Below are 6,032 nucleotides of genomic sequence, written 5' to 3' on the forward strand. Positions count from 1 at the left end.
TTGAGCATCTGAATTGATAGTAAGAAAGGAAGGCTTTTAAATTGAGTAACTAGAAGGATAAAACTAGCAATTAGGAAACACTGCAGGGAGATCAGAATCATAAAGGAAGATAATTTTGACTTGGCATGTTGAACTTTGAGGTGCCTGTAGGACATTCACGTGGAAAGACATAGCAAGTAGGTAGAAGATAGGTCAGATCCAGAGGTATAGCTTTGGTAAATAGTGCACAAAAGGAATAGTAATAGTTACAACATGAAAGTGGAACTGGAATATTTTGTCTTACTATATCCTCCCCTCATAAGGCTTAATGCTTTTATCAGTACTCTTGACCTCATCCTCTCTGCCGCCTATGGACTATCAGCTTCATTGATTGTAAATTAGTTGTTCAATTAGAATGTATTTATTCATGAAAGTTAAATGGTAGTTGGTTCTCTACCAGGTCTGTAAAAAAAAAAAAAAAAATCTGACTGTGTTAGCAGATGATTCTAATTTAAGTTCTGAATTCTGATAGCAGGGGCCCAGCTGGTGAAAAGGAGGAATAAAGTTTCCTTCCCTTTTCTTAGTCTAAGATTTGAAATTGGGTGAAATTGATCTTTTATAATTATGTATCTCTTTTTGTACTTCTCCTATCTGCTAATGACCTTCCCCATCAAATTGATGAATAAATTATCCTTTATTTTAGGGAGTGGGAGGCAATTGATATGCAATTGATACCTGCTTCAGGCTGACAGAATCAAGTACATGTATCCATACTTAGGTATGAAAGGCTGAAAGTCCCATCATCCTCCTATAAATATTTACATTTTTGAAGGCCATTGCTATACTAGATACACTTTTAAATCTGATCTCTGAGATAACTCCTCCAAGTTGTTTTTTCATTATTCCACTTCTTTCTGAATCCAGAAACCGCCCCCCCACCCCAGACAGAGTGTCTGTCGCCTGGGCTAGAGTGCCGTAGCTAGGCTCTGTCTGTCAGCCTAGCTCACAGCAACCTCAAATTCCTGGGCTCAAGCAATCCTCCTGCCTCAGCCTCCCGAGTAGCTGGGACTACAGGCATGCGCCACCGTGTCCGGCTAATTTTTTCTATATAGTTTTAGTTGTCCAGCTAATTTATTTCTATTTTTAGTAGAAATGGGGGTCTCGCTCTTGCTCAGGCTGGTCTCAGAACTCCGATCTCCCACGATCCACCCGCCTCACCCTCCCAGAGTGTTAGGATTACAGGCGTGAGCCACCGCGCCTGGCCGGAACTACTTATTTTTAAATGTGAAAGGAAATTTAACTTGAGAGCACATGTCATAGACTGCTATTTATAAACACACAGATAAAAATTCAATCTTTGAAACAAACTTTATTGAAAGTTTTAGATATGATTCTCTGAAGGTAGGTGAAGTTTTTTGTTTTTTAAGAGTTGGGGATAATCTCTTATGCTTGAACTAACCCCTTTTTCTTTAAATCTACTGGATTGTCTTGAATTAATCTTTGACAGGTTTCAGAGTACTTTTCATATCCTTTGTAATTATCTTGAGGTTCGAAATTAAATATACTAAAATGTATAAGACATGATCCTAACACCCAGGAATTGTATTTGCTAAACTTAAACTTGAATTATAAAAATGCCCAATTGAATTACAATTTAAGATTTGTAAAAGGTGTTGCATTTATTTGAGGGTTCGTTGTTGAGATTTTAGGATTCATTTTCTAGAGCAGAGTTTGTAGTTGTCCTTAGTATAGAACTAATTACACAAAAGTAAAGTTCCCTCATTAGAGGAACAGCTTATCATAGATTATGTGGCATTATAGTTTCTGAATTAAGTAATGGTAGAAAGGGACAAAATGGAAAGATTGATAGACATAATCTATGTAGTAATTTATGAAAATCAGATGCACATTTATCATAGGAGGCTACGTGTTCTAGTCAAGCTCCATTTAATTAGAAGTTAGGTATCTTGAACATTTTAACAATAACTTAAAAGACAAAATGACATTCTTAATAATGATAAAAATGCTTCATTCTTCTAGTCATTCACACAATACGTTCATGAATGTGGAAGAAAAGATTCAGGAAAGTTAAGTAATTTTTCTTAGTCTAATAAATAAAGTGAGTGGCAGAGAACAAGTTAGAACTCAGAAAAATATGTGGTGTTTCGTATCTGCTTATAGAGACACTAGAGATTCATCAAACTCCTCCAAAGCTAGTTACATATACATAGCTATTCCTAAATTATTACAGATAGTTCTCTTATTCCAAGATTAGAGTTTGTTAACCTGATTAGTTGTCGAATCCAAATTACAAACATGTTCTTGACAGTTAGGATCTTGGGAAAGGGATGGCAGATAGAAAAACATTTTTTTGTTGTTCATTTTCAGGTTTTTGTTGAGACAGAGTCTTGCTCTGTTGCCTGGGTTAGAGTGCAGTGGTGGCACCATAGCTCACTGCAACCTTGAACTCCTGGGCTCAAGCAATCCTCCTGCCTCGGCCTCCCAAAGTGCAAAGATTACAGGCATGAGCGACCACACCTGGCCACCTTTACACTTTGAAGTAGGTTGGTTAGTTGGTTATAACATATCTAAAACAACAGAACTCTAGTCAATGACTGAAACACCAAAGATACTGTAAATAGATGAACGATTAGAGAAAGGATAATGTATTTAAGCAATGGCTTATTTGGGAAATGTGACATGACATTTAATGTTAGTGTTGACATGTTAATGCTTGAAGAAACTTTAGTTAAAAGAGGATAAAGAGGCAGGCAGAGGCCGGGCGAGGTGGCTCACGCCTGTAATCCTAGCACTCTGGGAGGCCGAGGCGGGTGGATAGCTCGAGGTCAGGAGTTCGAGACCAGCCTGAGCAATAGTGAGACCCCGTGTCTACTAAAAAATAGAAATCATCTGGCCAACTAAAAAAATATATATAGAAAAAAATTAGCTGGGCATGGTGGCACATGCCTGTAGTCCCAGCTACTCGGGAGGCTGAGGCAGGAGGATCGCTTAAGCCCAGGAGTTTGAGGTTGCTGTGAGCTAGGCTGACGCCACGGCACTCACTCTAGCCTGGGCAACAGAGCGAGACTCTGTCTCAAAAAAAAAAAAAAAAAAAAGAGGCAGGCAGAGATTATAAAGATTCTGAAAGGGATTTGTAATAACTGTCCATGGTTTGGGAGGGAAGTTAAAGAAATTATTTAAAGTGGAATAACTTAAACTCCAAGCAGTGAATGGAAATGTTTATGAGATGAATGTCCCCCAAAAGAAAGGGGATGGCCAAAGGGCTGGTTAGCACTGAAGTGACTAGGGAGCAGAAAGTAAGGCAGCCTGCAACTTGTAACATTTTGTTGGTTCCTACCCTTTAAAGCCTTTAATGATGAATACTAGTGGAGCTAATGAAAAGCTAAAAGCATTGTTTGAAATTACTCCTTAAGTGATGTGGTGGCATGACGGTCCATGACAAACCTATTCATGTAAGACCATGCAACCTTTTGGCCAAAATAAAGGGTGGACAAGATGTGGTCACAAAAATCTCATTAAAGAATGCCAGTTATATTTGACTACTGACAGGCAGCTCAGAGCTCTGTATAAAGTGCTATTCATATGGGATACTTCAGAATAAAAATGTTTTCTAATCAATTATATATCTAAATAAGAAAAATGAAAGAAGAAATTGACATTTGAATGCTTACCCTGTACTTGGTATTTCTGCTGAGCATCTTTCTTAAGCCTGGACAAGTCTGTGACAAATATATCCACCTTTTACAGGTGAAGAAACTGAGGCTTACAGATAGGAATCAGGTAACTTGTCTAAGGTTGCATAGGTAGTAAATGAGTGTGTGGAATTCAAACTGAGTTCTGACTTCAAAATCCATAAATGTCTCACTGAACCACTAGTCCTTAAACCCCTGGGAGTCATGGACTTGTCTGAAAATCTGATAAAACCGTGTCACCTTTCTTTTGAGAAATGCACGTAGTAGTTTTGGCATTTCATAGGACCTAGACCTGAAGCTCTGGGTCCATGATGCCAGGGTTAAGATGCCCTGCATCAGACTATAGTGCATTAAGTAGCATTTATTTATCTACTTCTTAAACTTTAAACAAGAAATTACAATTTTAGTGGACACAGTGGTTCATGCCTGTAATCCCAGCACTTTGGGAGGCTAAGGTGGGAGGATTTAGGCCAGGAGTTAGAGATCAGCCTGGGCAACACAGTGAGACCCTGTCTCTACAAAATATTTAAAAACTAGCTGGGTGTGGTATGTCCCTGTAGTTCCAGCTACTTGAGAGTCTGAGGGAGGAGGATCACTTGAGCTCAGGAGTTCGAGGTGACAGTGAGCTATGATCACACCGCTGAACTCCAGCCTAGGCAACAGCAAGATCCTGTCTCTAAAAAATAAAAATAAATAAAAATAAATTACAATTTTAATGTAGTTTAGAAGGATTACAAAATTATGTCAACATACCTTCCTTTAAACTTTGACTAATTTTTTGCCTCTGGCAATGGGATCAGAATAAAAGCAGCAATTTCTATTTATTTGTAATGTAGCAGTGTACCTTAGAATAGTTAGATCTCAAGTAAACATTACAAATAAAGTTCTGAAATTAGTTAATCTACATTTTAAAATAAATTAGCCCAGAGCTGCCCATGGTGGATTCAGGAGTTCAAGGCTACTGTGAGCTATGATTGTGCCATGGCACTCCAGCCTGGGCAACAGTGAGACCATGTCTCTTATTTAAAAAAAAAGAAAAAATTAGCCCAGTGGCATAAATTTAAATCCTAGACTCCAAATAAAAATTTCAGCAACCCCCCCCATTATCTGTTAGCACCTGAAAAATATCAGCTGCTATACAGAAAGTATTTGTGCATTATTCACAGGGAGAAAGAAAAGCAGCCATAGTGCCCATATTTACTTTCTTTGACCTCAACTTACCCTCTATGATCCTGAATAAAATGGTGGTAGGTAGTAACCTTGAACTAAAGTTGGGAACTACCTAATATATTCTCTTTAAAGGAATGATCACAGATGTCTAAAATTAAAACATCTGCTTTATTTATTAATAAACAATTGTACCCTAAGCTATCTCTCTTAAATGATCCAAGAAACAATTAAGACAAAAGTGGCTGGGTGCGGTGGCTCACGCCTATAATCCCAGCACTCTGGGAGGCCGAGGCAGGTGGATCCCTCGAGGTCAGGAGTTCGAGACCACCCTGAGCAAGAGCGAGACCCCCGTCTCTACTAAAAATAGAAACAAATTATCTGGCCAACTAAAATATATATGTAGAAAAAAAAATTAGCCAGGCATGGTGGCGCATGCCTGTAGTCCCAGCTACTTGGGAGGCTGAGGCTGTAGGATCGCTTGAGCCCAGGAGTTTGAGGTTGCTGTGAGCTAGGCTGATGCCACGGCACTCACTCTAGCCCAGGCAACAGAGTGAGACTCTGTCTCAAAAAAAAAAAAAAAAAAGAGAGACAAAAGTGAACCCTAGAATAAAGATATTCCCAGATTTTCCAGCGTACCCAGCCAATCAGTTTTCACCTAGAGTCATTAACTCATTTTCACTGAAGCCTAAAGTCATTTATTTTCCTAATTCTATTTTCTCATTTCTCTCTAAACACCATCTTAGTTAAGCATTTAACTGTCAAAGACTTCGCTCTGGAAACGGCCCAGGTATGGTAGTCAGGGAGAGGACTCAAGCCCAGCCACTCCCTAGCTCCAAAGTTTAATGGCTGCGTACCCTTCTAACTTAGCCACTCCACATCTCAGTTTCCTCATCTGCAACAGTATTTACCTTATAAGGGTGTTGTGATGATTAAATAGATGAGTGAGTAACTTAAAGCTTATACAGCAGTGCCAAATATATAGTAAATGTTCAAAAGAGTTTGAGCTATTATCACTCCAGTTTTTCCCCCAAACCAAATAGAATCGTCCTAAGCAGTCTAGGGATTACAATGGAAAACCAAGTCAAAGGTAAATCAAAGGATCAAATAATTCAGGAATATTTCCTTATTAACTTTTTACTAAGAGAGAATGATTTATGAATACAGAGGAAA

The sequence above is a fragment of the Lemur catta genome, chromosome 2 (genome assembly GCF_020740605.2).
Source record: "Lemur catta isolate mLemCat1 chromosome 2, mLemCat1.pri, whole genome shotgun sequence".
NCBI lineage: Eukaryota > Metazoa > Chordata > Mammalia > Primates > Lemuridae > Lemur > Lemur catta.